The sequence below is a fragment of the Heliangelus exortis genome, chromosome 11 (assembly GCF_036169615.1).
Source record: "Heliangelus exortis chromosome 11, bHelExo1.hap1, whole genome shotgun sequence".
Lineage (NCBI taxonomy): Eukaryota > Metazoa > Chordata > Aves > Apodiformes > Trochilidae > Heliangelus > Heliangelus exortis.
This window is the reverse complement of record NC_092432.1, coordinates 5,975,428-5,991,452: the sequence shown is the minus strand read 5'-3', so window position 1 is coordinate 5,991,452 and position 16,025 is coordinate 5,975,428.

The window sequence follows — 16,025 nt, the reverse complement described above, 5'->3', positions numbered from 1 at the left end:
TCTTCACAGCTTCATTAACCCCTGCAATAAACAGCCAAGGCTTTATGGTATGAATGTTCATAGAGCAAATGTTCCTCAACTCTTTGGGTGGGCGAGCTGTCTTCCAAGGTAGCCATGGATGAATGCTAGATAGTTATTTCCTAAAGAGCTCTGTACAAAAATCAATTTTTTCAGGGGCCTGCAGATATTGCAAGTTGACCCTAGCTGCTCTTCTGTGTGTGTGTATATGTTCCCAGAACATACAGGCTCATTTAACAGAGTTTGGGGTAGTCTGAAAGATACTCAGAATCATGAGTGTGTGCTTTGAGATGTCTGTACCCTTTAGAGTGGAAGTGGAAAAAGTTGTAGTTATTTCCCTTGAAAAGAAACAGTGTTTTTTGACATGCTGCATCTTGCTGCATTTGGCACTAGACTGCAGTATGCCCTAGCTGGAGGGAAGAGCTGGGTAGAGAGAGACCTCAGGGAAAGATCTTTGGGATAAGCTTCTCATCTGAGAAGTGCTTTGAGAGAGGAGACTGACAAAACCATGCAGGGACTTGGGCTGACTGACACACGGACAGAGAACTGGCTTGGGGATCTCCATGATCACATGGTTCTTTTGGGCTGGTACTTACAATAACAGGTTCCAAAAAACAAAAAAAAACAAACCAAAACCCCCAAACCAACCAAACAAAAAACACAAAACAAAACAAAAAAACCCCAAACCACAGGAGAACACACCATGGAAATAGAATGTATCCACAGTAAATGTATTATCAGTGTTTAGAAAAAAAAACTGTGACAAAATCCTGAAATGGTGCAGAGTGATGTGGGGCCAGAATATGTGGCACCAGGCTCTGTGGTTATCTGGGCTTGACAAGAGCAGGAGTGAGAGGTGGTTTATTAGGTTACATTACAAGGAGAGTTAAGGGAGGGCGTTCTTTGTATCTTACACTGGCTTTTGGGTGTGAAATAGTCCCTCAAGCCTTTAAGATAACTGCTATATAAATAATCCTGTGGCAGTCCTGTAAGCCTGCCCTATTTCTAGGTCTGATGGGGGCCCTACAGGAGAAGAACCCATGATGCTCTGACATGTAAAATATGCACTACCTGATTGGGGTGAGATTGATTCAGGTTGTAATGAGGTTACATGCGTGCTAATAGACCCATATTAGCTTGCTAATATAGCAGTGCTGCTTCTGTCACAAATTGTTTTAAATTCAGCTCATGACAAAAAAAAAAACAACCAAAAAAACCCAAAATACTGTAGCAAAACTTATTCATGCTCTGGGCTTGCAATACAGATTTCACTGTTGGTTTTGGAATCATTTAGCAATGACTGGAAATCACATTTTCAGGGAGAAATTGAACGATAAACCCTGCTTTCTACTCAGACAAAACTCCTTTTGAAACCTAAAGGCTTTCTGTCTCTTGTGGTGATCCAGATACTCCCAGGTGTTTCCATCAGCCAACCTTAGCTCAGCTGCCTCATAAGCTTGAAGCCTCCCAGAAAGGAATGGGCACCCAGTGAGTGAATTTTAGGACATCATGGAATTTTATTGGTACATATTTATGATTGAATTTCTTCTCCTTTCCTCCATGGAAATGCTTTGGGAATGATCTGAGTCTTGAAAGGAACAGCAATGAATTGTTTTATACACAAACCATTGGAAAATAGGCACAACCTCTTGGTTTAGCTGATGAAAACAGAGATGGCATAATCTAAATTCTCTGGGCCTCTAGCCAAATTCATCCCAAAGATAATGAGTACCACAGATAATTTAATCAACAAAGAGCCTCTCCCCCCAGCTATGTGCAACTGCTGATGGTTACCTAATTCTGCAGCTGCACACAACTGCTGATGGTTTCATGATCCTATCTCCAGCTATCTCCACACGGTCCAGTTGCCTCTTTTACACTGCAAAATAGCTTGCTTGCTCTGTGTTATAGACTATCTTGAGGCTGGACACTGTCTTACAGGCCATTTATCTCTCTTTGCTCTAGATATAATCAAATTTCTCTTGATTTGATTTGCCTCTGGTTATACATTTTTCCAATGTGCTGCTGCTGATGAAATGATCTTGAGCAAGCAAGGGTAGTTGGGGAGCTAGGTGAGTCTTATCAGGATTTCTGAGCATCTTTGTGAGAGAATCTCCAGTCATCCTTCCTCATTGTTCTTTCTCCCTCTTGTTACTGCAATATTCTTTTATAGTCAATGAGATCATGCATTCAGAGATGTTGTCTTCATGTAAGCTGGTATCTGTTACTATGTGTGAACTATTTCACATCAGCTTTTGGCAGCAAACTTGGGTGTTCCCATTCCTCCATGTATGGTTTCCCTGTGGAATGAAACAAAACAAGTATCATGCAGGATTTCTATCTAGGATGTAAATCTCTCTTTTTTTTTTTTTCAATCACCTCACATTTTCCCCAGATATTCAGTTTTCCTTATGCCTGTTCTACTTTAAGGAAGATTTTACTCATCTGTTTGTTAGTTACTGGTTCCCCTGTGTACCTCACTCTTTAACCTCTGGATCATGTTAAGAGAATCTGTGGAAGCCAAGAAATATTAGTGGTTTGCCCAAGGTCATTAGTATCTGTGTTTATATCCTAGGAACTCTTACTTGGAGTCCTCTGCTGTAGTTATGAGAAATAACAACACAGCACCTGTACTGTAATTTTCATCTGCTGATCTTGGGATTCTTCATAGAAGAAGAACTTCATAGATGTCTGTCAAATGCTCCAAACTTCCATACAGGAAGGTAAGAACCCAGGTAAATGAATGGTCCAAGTCCCCGAAGAGACTAAAGCAATGCTTCATCCCTTTCTTTCATCCCAAAATGACTTAAGCAATGTTCTGCCACTTTCCTCCATTCCAAAATGCTCAGCTCTGAATGAGATGCTCATTATATATACATAATATCTATATATCTATATATCTATATGTCTATATATATAAAATAACCTGCTGGGAGAGCTTGGGATGTCAGCATAGTACACAAAAGCTTGAATAGTAGAAGCCAACTTAGTTTAACAAAAGGGCTCAGAGCTTACACAGATGCCTCTGGGTGTGGGGGGTGCATTTTGGTGCTTTATGCCCTACTCCTGGAAAGGATTTTTCTTTTGAAATGCATAAACCACCTTTTACCTCTTCAGAGCAAGTTGGCAGCAGAGCCATTTACATTTTTGACTTGGTAGTTTCTTACAGTAACTAACTTCAAGTTCTTGCTTTCCTGGGTTTTTGCTCAAAACCCTGGAACTTAGATCCTTTGGCCATAGATGATCTTTTGAAGTTCATATCCTAATAATAGGAAAGAAATGTGCACGGCAACAAACAGGTACTATGAATTTCTAATTAATTAAATGAGAAAAAAAGCTTGCAAAAAATCCCATTGAAAGCAGAAGATATTTGAAGAACTGAGCCATGTGGAAGCTTGGCCTGGGTGCTCCAGCTGGTTCTGGAATTATGCTAGCTTAATGTGTAAATGGATGCAGAGTAAAGGACCTGTTTGAGACCATATTTAAAACAAAACCTTCAGTTTACTCTTGTGTGTGAAGTTACTGAGCATGTGCTTCAGTTGTAATTAACAGCTGAGCAGAATATTCCAGAAGTGATGTCTTGCTATGTTTACACTCAAAATCTGTCTCTTGAGGTCTGTTCTCCTGGGACAATGGTGTTTCTATTTCCTCATTAGAGACTATATAATTGTATTTTCCGTTTCCGTTTTTTAAATTTAGCCTGAAGTCAACCCATCTGTGTGGTAAGTGATCAGGGAGGTGAGTCCTTTGATTTAACTCCATGAAAACAAGAGAAATTGGCTTCAGGGTTGAAGCTGGCAATTCATGAATACACCAGATTTGTTTGCCCTAGGAATGGTTTTGGTTGTAGCCCCTACTAAGGTCTTGTTAGTCTTGGGTTCTGGTTTGTCAGAATGTGGCCAAAAACTTGTTTAACTCTCATTAGAGTAATTAGCAGGAATTGTGCAAATAGAAATTTCCTTGTAAAACTCCTCAGGCTCCTGACTGTTTGGTGGGGATTAATGCTGTAGAATTTGTCCCTTTTTGGTTCCACTCTTGAGCTGTTGCAAAGGTCTATCTCCTTTCCTTAAGCCTGCTTTGGTAATTTTTTGGGAGTTTTTTTTTGATGTTACTTCAGTATGGCTTGGTTTTTTTTAATGTTACTTCAGTATGTGATAGTCTTAGAGTTTTACTTCAGCCCCATGCTATCTAACTTGTCCCTGTGGATGCAGACCTAAGCCCTCAAACCATGGATGAGTATAAATCTAATGAAAAAATTACTGAATATTCAATAATTGCAAGTATGTGATGCCACAGCTGACACGAGCATAAATATCCATGCTGTATTGGAGTGGAAATAGACAAGCTTGGAAGAGCCTGATTCATACATGCCTTCATGTCAGGCATAATTTTCATAAAAGAGAATAATTGAGATTGGTTATTAAGAGCTGATGTGTTTAGTCAACAAGTATTTATATTTCTGTATGAGGGAGATGAGTAATTTGACTTATTAGTAACCAGACATTTACAGATCTTAATCAGAATACTTCAAGTATTTCTAGTATGAATTTTACATGAAAGCACAGTTCTGACTCTATCTGACGCCCATTAGCCAAAATAGAATTGAATATTTCTGGTTTTGATGGTGCTTATGAAGAAGGAAATCAAGCTCGTCAGTGTCCTTCCTTCAGTGGAACTGGCTGGAAGGTTTTTGCAAGTCTTGAGGGCTGAGGATTTTTATTTTTTTTTTTCAGCAGTTTGTCCAAGGCACTCTTTTTCTGTGAAAAAACTTCTGTTTACAGCCTTTTTCTGTGGAGGGTAGGGAATCATGCTTACTCTGAAGTCCCATTTTCCTCCATAATCTTCTTAAACATAAAACACACGTTTCTGGCTACAAAGATTTACATGAGCTTCTGCAGAAACTCGTGGGTGAATTATTGGCTCAGAGAATGCAGTGCTGAAACACATGCATGGTTTAGTCATTTGGGCAATTAGAGCACTTGAAATCTGACTGATCATGGAATCATAACCCTTGTGGAGACTTTCTCATCTGCACCCTGCCTTGTTTTTATGAAGAAAAAGAAAAAACAAACAAACAAAAACCCTAAAAAACTTTGTAGCTATAAGTGTTTTTGTATTAAATAGCAATCTATCAGAAATACCAAAGTTGGAGAAAGGAAATTTACAAGAATTCAGCTATGTCTTGACCCATGCAAGACAAACTGGTACATTCCTACAGATCTTATTCTGCAATTGTTTCTGCTTCTTCCTTTCAGTCCTTCTTTTTAGAATCCTTTCTGGCTTTTTATATTGGAAGGATAAATTGCATCTGTCAGTCATGAAACAAGATACAGCAAAAAAGTTTTTCAACTTACCAGCATTTATGTTTTGGGCCTTTATGGAAGGAAAATTTTTAAACTCTTGGTTGTCCAAGTTAAATATTGAATTATGGTTTATAGGGGCACCTCAACCAAATCACTATTGTCCTCAGCTGGTTTTGTTCCCTATCTTTTACAACATCTGCTTTATAAATCCGACAGCTTTGGGTTAATGCCTACCTGGGCTAGATTTTCTGATGGATACACTTCAGGTCTTCTCTCAACTGTGTAGCTCAAGGAACTGCTGGCTCCGGCTTCTCTCCACCATGGCTGAGACAGAAGAAAAGAGAACAGTAGAAATATAATTCTCAAATTATAGCTTAGCAAGGGGTACCTTAGCATGACTGACAAATGCAGAGAAATCTCTTGCTCAGCAAGTCCCTGTAGAGATTTGTTGCAAGCCAGTCCCATAGTTCACTGCAGGTTTCTTCAGTCATGAAAACAAGTCATGGTTCATCACTAGACTCTTCTGAAAGGGTGAAGGTAGGGAAGAAGCGCTGGTCTCTCTGCCAGCACCATCTGCCTATCAGTGACAAATTAAATGTTTCAGCTCTGCAGTGCTGAGCATCCATCCTGTTTGAGGGAGGTTGTGGTTTGCTGCCCAGGCACCAGTTCATCTCTCTGTATCCGTTCAGCTGTGCCTTAGGGCAGAGTGGATGGAGTACATGGTGTCCAGGCTTTTCAAAGAACCAGTAGTGAATTTTTAATTTATCTAGAAAACACAGCGTAATGTTTCCATTTCTTGTCTTCCTTAACTGGTGTTCAGAATAGGCCTGACTTGCTGTGTTACTGCTAGGAAAAGGTCTGAGTGTGGTACAGCTGGGATGTTGCTGTGAGAGGGGGTGAGTGAGCAAGGACAGTCCCCTCTAATCCAATTGAACAGAGCATTGTTCTTGCTGCATCATGTAACAGTCTCTTGAATTTTATTTTTTTTTTAACTAAATTGCCTTTGCGGATTGAGTAGCTGAGGCAGATTTCTGAAGACCTCTCTTTGCCCCCTGTGTAGATATAACCTGATGAACTGTAGGCTTCTGTGTTTTTTTACCCATGCTAATGAACTGAGTCTTTGAAGAATCTCTTACAGTTGTGAGAAGAACAGCTGATGGGTCTGAGCATTCTGGTTTATGATGTTGCCCCATAGAATGTTTTCTTGGTTTTGTCGGATTTTTTCCCCTCCTTTTAAAAAATACAGTTCAATTAAATTTTGAGTAGTCGAAATGGGAATGCTCTGATGTTACATGTTACTTCCTCAAAAGTAACTTTCTTCAATGGCTTTTGCAGGAATGAGTAGCAGATTTGAACTTTGGAAAATGAGGACTCCAAGGAGGATGTCAAGTTGTGGAAGGTTTTTCCTCCTGACAGAGCATTTTGACCATGAACTCAACCGTTTTCACCTTTTTTTATTTCTCAGGGGAGTAGGTCCATGGTACAGAGCCCTGCCCCAGCATGCAGGACATCTCCAATTGCATCATTGCTGGAAGCAGCTCAGAAACTGGTGAAAGCTATTGCACAAAAGACACTTCAAGCTGCAAATGGGGGGAACATTGTCAGCTGAAGAGTGAATTTCTTCCTGAGCTGCATCTAACAACCATGAGCTGAAAAAAGCACTGAGAGAAGCAGCTGGACATGGATTTCTGAAGTAAAAGATAATGTGAGTACAAAGCAATGGGCAGATAGTCATGATAGTCCTGCCAAACAGTGGTGCAAATTTTAGAGTCCTGTAATCTGTCTTCACAAGGCCTTTCTTTCTGCAACAGTCTGTGCCTGCAGGATCAAATATCAGTGATAGCCTGGAATGTAAATACCTAACAGTGCTTGCAAAGCAGGTACTTAAAATTCTAAATCCTCATCATCTCAGCATCTTTGTTGTCCAGACTGTATGAATCCTAAGGGTAAGAAAAGCAGATTTCAGTCTATGAAGCTGTCATCCTGGCACATTTCATATAGGACTGTGGCATTTTGTAAATGCCACATTAACAATCAGGGATGAGGTATCACCCAGAAGTATTAGTAAATGAATAAAGGTCTTCTTAGAGGCAAAACTGGAGAATGTCACAGTAAATGTCCCCAGGGCAACATGTTTTCTGGGTTGGACACTGTCAGCCATTGGATCAGTGACAGAACACAAGTAATTTCTCTGTTTCTCATTAATCAGAAGCTGTTTGGGCAGGTTAGCAAGATGAGAAGTCCTCTGTTAAGAATATGGCTTCTGTGGAAGCAGCGGTGGGCTGCTACCTGCTCTGTCAACTCTTACATTTTGCTACCAGCTTCAGAAAACACAATACTGACCAAGTAATTTAAAAATACATCTACCCTTAGATAACAGTACTTTAATAAAATGAATCCCTGATAGAGTTGACTTGGATGTAGACCTTTAGCTTCTTAATTTTAGTGTGAGGGAAAAATGGATGGGAAAATTTATGATAAGTGAAGACCTGCCTATTGCAATAAGCTGTGGCTTATTTCTCAAAATGATGGCTTCATTTATTTACTTTTAAAAATAGTGTGAAATTATTAGAAAAATAAGTAAAGGCTTTATCATTCATTTATCATTTATCATTCCCTCTTAAATGGGATGTAATTTATAACACTCTTACCTGAGTAGGTGTTCTCTACAGGAAGACTCCAAAAAGTAAAGTATAGCCTTGTACTTAGTCTTTGAGGCACTTCACAGGCAATTGCAGGTGCTTTTACAGTGAGGCAATTCCTACTGGAATCTAGTGTCACTACTGTTAAAGTGAAGCCCCAACATCTTAGAAATGGGGTGGGAAGAGCATCTATGACTGATGCTTTCTGGTCATGGGCAGTTCTGTGGCAGTAAAAAGCAATCACATGAGTGAAAACATGGACGGAATGATGCTGTTGTCTTATCATGACAGCTCCTTCAACTATCTTCTGCAGACCTTCTTCCTCCCAAGTTAAAAAATGGGCCTCTAACAGCTCCTGAATGTCTAGACATCAGCTCAAGATTGCTGTTGAAATTTTCTTAACTTACAGTCCCAAATGTCTTTACTGCTGAAACATCATCATCATGTTTCTGCTTATCACAGATGTCTCTTATCCAAACAGTGCTTCGACTCTGGTAGCTCTGCAAGTCTTTCATCCACATTTTGTCCAGGCCTTACGTAATTTTGGAGGCAGTGACCTTTTCCATCTACTGGTTTAAATAAAAGTCATGTCCAGGTGCTAGCTTTTATTTAATTTCATTTCAGCAACATCATTTTTCCTTAGACTTTGACAGATGCCATGTGGCTCAGTTATAGGAACCGAGTCTATCACTGTGATTGTACTGCCCAAGTACTTTGCCTCCTCTCTAGCAGACCAAGTCACTATACTTCACTTTCCAGAGCTTTCACAGACTCTTCCCCACTTATCTTGCAGTCTGTATCAAATGAGATCAAAGTTCCTGCCTCTAATCAGCCTGTAATTCTGGCTTCAATCAGTCCATAATTTTGGCCTTCATGACCTGCTTTTTCAATCACATTTCTGACTTTCTCTCCTCACTCCTGGAGAACACACACCATCAGCCTGCACATTCCAGTGCCATTATCATCCCTGAGGTCCATACTTTTAACTCTGTTGCTTAATGATAATGATGAGGTGGGCACACCTGTAATTTTTCTTCCTTTTGCAGATTCCTGTTATCCCTTCCCTTTGGATGATGAACTCTTTGAAACCAGGATGGTGTCCCTACATTGTGTAATGGTGATGTAAAATTAGCAACAATAATATCTGAAGAACATGGAAGGATGAAGAAGATTCTTATTCAGCTTCTTTAACTTGGCATAAATCTGGTTTAAGTGAGACTTCACAAATTAGACACTTATTTAGTAGATTTTTTCAGTGCCCTGTGGGATAGTGAATTATTTAGGTTAATATTATGTTACTTTTTTATTAGATATGGATGTACATTCAGTCCCAAGTTACCTTCTTTCTCACCAGTAGTGACAGTGCAAATTTAAAGATGTGGTGAGGTCTGTAAAAAGACACATTAAATGGTATAAATTAGTTAAACCTCTGAATAACTGGGTTACTTAACACTTATGGATGGAAACTTTCAGGCAGAGTTGGAACTGCCTTTGTTCACCTCGGAATAAATACTTAACTTTAAACTATTCACACAGCTTTGGGTGACACTGCTGTCCCCTCCTTATCAGTTTTTTTGTGGCTTCCTGATTTGCCTGAGTAGGAAACTTAATGCTACGCTGGGGACTGAATACTGTCACTGACCTCTCTTCAGTCAGTCCTTGGGATGTGCTGGAGATATTTTCTTGACTTCATGCTCAGATGCATCTCTGGAAGGGTTGTAGTCTCCCAACCATTCTTGGAGCCATCTCCTGGGGGGCTCAGTGGGTGTAACTGAAGTGGCATCTTCTGGGGCATGCCTGGGAGTGGCAGGACGTTGCTCAGATGGTTTTCAGGAGGTAGCTCAGATGGTTTTCAGGATGTTGCATTGCTACTGCAGGGACGCTTGGGTATCCACTGAAAACTTGGCTGGAGGAAAGGGAGTGCAGCTTGCACAGTTCATTGTCTGAACCCAGTGATGCGATTCTTTGCCCCTCTAGAGAAAGATAGGCAACTACATTTAACAGAAGAGTTGGGAAATTGAGCCATTCTTTTTTACTACCTTTTATGACCATAAGAACTGTGCTCCAGGAAAAAAAAAAAAAAAAAAAAAGACAATTACACTTATTGAAGGACATCAGAGTATGTGGCAGAATTCTAACACCATCTCTACTGCTGGTCTCTGCTGTGTGCTATGAATATTTCAAATAAAAGCCTCCTCCCCCACATCATTCATTTTATAGATGGATAATTAATTATCTTCCCTATAGCAACTAGCTGTGGTTTTTATTAACTTGCAAATCAAAAGAATCTAAAAAATGACAAGCTCATTTTTTTAATAAGGAATGTCTTCCGTGTTGATTCCCCTTTCATTACCCATCAGTCTGTAATGTTATCTATTTAATTTGGGAAAACACATTATTGCAGTTTGAGCAACCTCCCATGAAAAAAAAAAAAGATTATTTTGCAACCACAGTGATGAAATATATTGTACTGCAGTCATGAGTATGCCAAACAGTTACATGTCTTTGCTTAATTTAAGTAAATCAGATTCTCTCCTTTTATGATGATCATGACAGTAATGTTAATATTAATAAAATCCCCACATTGATTTCTCCTGACATAGGACATTTCCACATGCTAGATGCCTGCTCTGCAGTTTCTTGCCATAACTGTTAACTTTTTTTCCTTTGGGATAAATCCTGGACCTATCTTGGCAACAAGTGTTTTGCATTTGGTTTTGATGGAGCCAAGCTTTCACTGGTTCTCTCCAGTCCACACAAACCAGAACTGTTCCACCAACACGAAATGAGTTTGCACAAGCAGCTCTTCCGCATGAAGAGAATGAAAAAGCACAGAGGGGCTTCTGCCAATGCTTGCATCACATAGAAAATATTCTGAGGAAGATTCTCAGAAATGAGGGTGAAGACTGGGGAAAACAATCTACTGCAACATTTTCTTAGCTGCTTGTACCCTTTCCACAAAGAGTAAGGCTCATCACTTGAGATCACTTGAGTGGCTTATCTCAGGAAGTAATGAGCTCTGCAGCCCTGGCCAAGTTTAGCAAAGTCACTAATTGAAAATTGTTTTGATTTCACTTTTCAGCTTCTTGTCCCATTGTGTTGGCTCCTGTCTGGGACTATGCCTGGTGGCGACAGATTCCTGCTGGCTGGGGGATGGTGTGTGTCCTTTCCCTTTGGAAGTAGCTCTGCTATATGTTGCTCTTTATTCTGGCTTTGTGTTTCTACCCATGTTCCCAGAAGAAACCAGGCCTCTAGTTGGGTGAATCCATCTGCTGTTTCATCACACTTTGACTGTGGGAAATAGCAGATGAATTTGCTGAAGATGCTGAGCACCCATAAAGGGAAGAGGGGATTTCTTACTCACCTCAATGTCAGCTTTTTGTGATGAGCTCAAGACCTCTTTGAAACTCTGAAAAAAATTGCTTTGTTTGCCTTGTTGAAAACTTGGCTGGAAGTCATTGGCTTTCCTTCTGAAAATTTGTTGAAAATTTGTCTTCAAATTTCTTCTGTTGTTTTTGGCATAATTTAGAGATTTCGTTCTTATTTGTATTTATGTGTCAGTTCTTGGAGGAGTGTGGGGAAGACAAGATAGAGAAATTGTACTGAAAGAAAGAGCTGTCAAGCTTAACATGGTACATTTCTCATTATCTGAAACCATGGAAAGAAATACTTGTGAGACAGTTATTTGGACAGTCTCTGTTCCAGCTTTGGAAACCTTGGCTGTTCCACCCATGGTCGGCTAGCAGCCAGTGCCAACAACTCCAAGTCCCCAACAGTATCTGCTGGATAAGGAGAGCTCCAGGGGCCTGCAATAGGCAGTGTTGCGGCAAACCTTCTTTCTCTCAGGGACTCGGCTCTTCGCCGGAGCTCTCTTGCCGTCCCCTCTCCTCAGGCGTCTTCCTCTCTTCACTGACTTCTGCTTCTGGGAGCATGCCTTTTATTTTGCCCTTCAGCCCCGCCCATTTCTGGCTGGGGCAGGCCCTAATTATTGGGCACAGCTGGGCCTAAGCTCCCAGTTCATTATCAGCGACACCTGGTGACTTGGAGTTCTCACTACATTTCCCCCCTTTTTGTTGTTAGTTGAAAAAATTTACAATTCATTTAAACATTTCATTCAAATATTTCATTACTTTTTTAAATATTTCATTTCACAATAATTTACGGCCTTACATTCTTAATAATTTACAAATATTTCATTTCACATTCTTAATAATTTACAAACATTTTTAAGCATTTCATTATTTTTTTGTCATTTTTTTAATTTTACAACTTTCTTTGCCTTTGTGGGGGAAAATTCGGGCTCTTACCGGCTTTTTTGCGCCGCTTTAGCCTTTGTTATCAGCAGGAGTTTAGCCTTTGTTATCAGCAGGAGATGAGGTCTCGTGAGCACCAGCTCAGCTTTCGCTGGTACTCGCCACCTCGGAATGCCTAGCCATGCAGAGGCTTCTCCGAGCATTCAGCGCACCAGTCTTATCGCGTGTCCCTAGGGCCCCGTTTCAGGACCGCACTATCGCGTGTCCCTGGGGGCTCCATTTCAGGACCGCATCGCGTGTCCCTGGGAGGCTCCGTTTCAGGACCGCACTGACTTGATGCGCGCTCAGGCTCCGCTTCAGCATTCCTCGGGCTTGAGTTCCGTGCACCAACTCGCTGCGCCTTTCGAGCCTCATTCTTCTCTCCTGCCTGGCTCGCCATTCCGGGCTGTTGTCTTGCCGTGCTGGGCTTTTACTCCGAGCTCTACACGCTGCCTACAGCATTTAAGCCTGGCCTTGTGGAGCTTCACTCGTGGTTGCGTTTTTGGAGCTCTTTATAGAGCGTCCCGCACCAACGTGGTGGCTCCATCTGACGTGGTTGCGTATTTCGAAGCTCTTTATATTGCCTTCCGCATTTAAGCCAGGCTTTGTAGAGCTTCCCGCACCAACGTGGTCGTGTAGAGCTTCTTTTTTTACCTCAGCGTTCACGGCTGCTATTGTTGCCCGCATTCTCCACCAGATGTTGCGGCGAGCCTTCTTTCTCTCGGGGACTCGGCTCTTCGCCGGAGCTCTCTTGCCGTCCCCCTCCTTAGGCATCTTCCTCTCTTCACTGACTTCTGCTTCTGGTAGCATGCCTTTTATTTTGCCCTTCAGCCCCACCCATTTCCAGCTGGGGTAGGCCCTAATTATTGGGCACAGCTGGGCCTAAGCTCCCAGTTCATTATCAGCGACACCTGGTGACTTGGGGTTCTCACTACAGGCAGGACCTTGCTCCTGATAGCAATTGAGAGCAGACATAAAGGCACATTGTTATTGATCATTTTTTACAGGTTTCATGTAGCTGGTTTATGTCTACAGTAAGAAAAACATAATTCTGGGTAGCAGGAGCATTTTGTCTGCCTGGGTGGTTAGTGTTTCATTTAGCAGTCTGTGAACTTCCTGCCAGCTGGTGCAGAACATCGTTCTCCAAGATTGTTAGGACCTTTTTTAATTATGTGGAAGGTGAGGGAAACTGAAGTGCAAAGTAACTCGGTGGCCAACATCATCATATTAAGGGAGCAAGAACCATGTCTTTGTGTGTGTAAGGGCTGAGTTGACTTGGTTTTATCTTCATCAGGGGTCTTCATGAATCCGAGAGGCTTGGACTCTTCTGTTGGCTTCTAATTGCTCTGCATTCTGATGGACTAGAGAAGGCTCAGCAGTGATGTGGAGCTGACTTGTCCAAGTTTTGGCTGACTTGCTGGAGTTGAGGCTCATGTATTGGCAGCAACCCAGCAAAGGGGACAGTGTTGAGGGTAGGAGTGTGCCCACCAGCAGTGGACATGGGCAGCAGGGGCTGCTGATGCCTCAGTGCATCCCTGGGATGTGCCTTCTCCTTCACTGCAGCTCCTCACACCCAGAAATGAGACTCCATGCACTGTTCCAAAGTTCTCAATTCTGTTCTTCCAGTATCTTGCACTGATTATGAATTTTTAATTCCCCGGGACATTTAGGCATAGTTTGAAAAAGCCAAAAGATATTTTGCCATTATTTAGAAGATGTATTTCACAGCAGTAATATGTCTTGCTGGGATTTTAGGACTGTCCTCACGTTTCTTTTCCTTCTTAATCACTCAAACTTTGGTTTCTCTCCTTGGAGTGTCACTGATAAATATCTTGCCTTTTCACATCATACTCTTTAACTAACCTTTTTTCACATGCTATCCAAAATCTAGATCCCTACAATCAGTAAGTGATATGAAAAATACCTGATTTCTTTCAAAGCTCAGGAAAATGGAGAAATCCCCACCCTACCAGCTTCCCTAGAAGAATGTAGCAATCACTTTTTTTTTTTTTTTTCTTCCCCTTTCAGATTTTGCTCATAACCTTGCTGGATTGCAAGTTAATGAAACTATTCTTTTCAGCTCTTGCACCAAACTAATTTAATTTCCATATTTTCATTATCTTCCTATTAACTACTAGGGCTCTGTAACAAAGAAGCTATTTGAAACATATAACACTAAAGTCATTCTGTGCTGCAAACTCTCAGGGGTGCTTCTATAAATTACATCCTCACACTGAAGAAGTAGGGGGAAAGGGTGGCAACAATAGAATTTTTTTCACAATAGAATGAAATTGGAATATGCTGCAACATGACTTGCTCACAGCACAGACAGGATATCAAATCATTCCTACAAAAGTTAAACCTTGCCATAACCTCTCCCCTTTGTATCCATTCTTCTGCTGAAACCTTGAAGACTAAACAAAATGGTTTGCAAATTGAGATTTGGTATATATAGGTTTTAGGTTTTTTTCATTGTTGTTATGTACTTTTTCCAGTTTGCTCAGTTTAATTATCCTCAGCCTGCAGTCTAATTTATGTGTGTTTGATGTCATGTTCATTAGCAGTACAGATACAGCCTGGAAAGTGACAGGAAAAAATAAAAATGCAGCTGGGTTCCCTTCTTAAACACACTGCAGTGGTTGAATACTGGAGCTGTGTTACAGAGTGGATTTGGAACAACACCCTCAGAAGAATTGCTACCTAGAAAAGCATAAGAATATGAGTTTGTATAAGAAATGTCTGTAAAAGTTGTAGTGTCAAAAGATTGTAGTTCCAATTCTGAGCCAGGACACATATCTGATTCATTAGCTGTCACTTGGAGGAGAGACAGACAGACAGACCTTAAGTTAAAGTTATGGTTTTCAAGGTCATTGGCCAAATTGAAAAACTGGCAATACATTTCATTGTGGGTTACTGGGAAATGGATTTGTTTGGGTTTTTCTCCCTTAAATAAGAATTGCTCACAATGTTTTAAAACAAATGTAAGATTTTGTCAATTAAAAAAAAAAAAAAAAGAAATTTTGGTTTTTTTTTTTTTTTTTTTTTTTTTTTTTTAAAGCACAATCTATGAAATGAAGGTCAATTCAACCTGAAAAAACATTTCCAAAATCTTTTTGTTTTCACTCCTTTGTTGTTTGGTTTTTTTAATGCAAATATTTCCACAATCAAAACAACTTGCATTAACAAAAACTTGCAGCTTCATTTTGATTAACTGAAATGCCCATTTGCAGCACAGTTATGGACATGGGTTTGGCTGACTCTTCCCCTAAGTACACTGCCTGCCTCTTGCGAAGCATCACATCTGACCTGGGGCCCAGCTCTGGAGTTCCTGAATTTGTCAGAGACCAAACCAAGGTGCTGGTTCTGCTGGTCCCTCCATTGCTGCAAATGCAGGTGAGACCCAGTGCTATTTTATGCCTGCCCAAGGCATAAGGGAAGGAGGTTTTCCATCTGCTGGCAGGGAGACACTTGTTCAAGAAAATCCTTTCAACAGAATTCCCCTCCCCAGCTCCCCGTCTTTCTTGTCCCCTGGGTATAGGGGATTGGTAAATCCCTGGAAGAGGGAGCACTGACCCCCTTGCTACATGTCTTTGCCCTCTGTGCAAATTCCTGAGTGATAGGATGGTCACTGGGAAATTAAAAAATAACTCATTAAAGCCAGAAAACCCCCTACCCTTCTCCCCACCAAGTCCAAACTCCCTGCTGGGGCAGAGCAAATGATGCTGTGCCCACTCCTGGGAGGTCTTGCTTGGTCTCAAAAATCCTTCCTT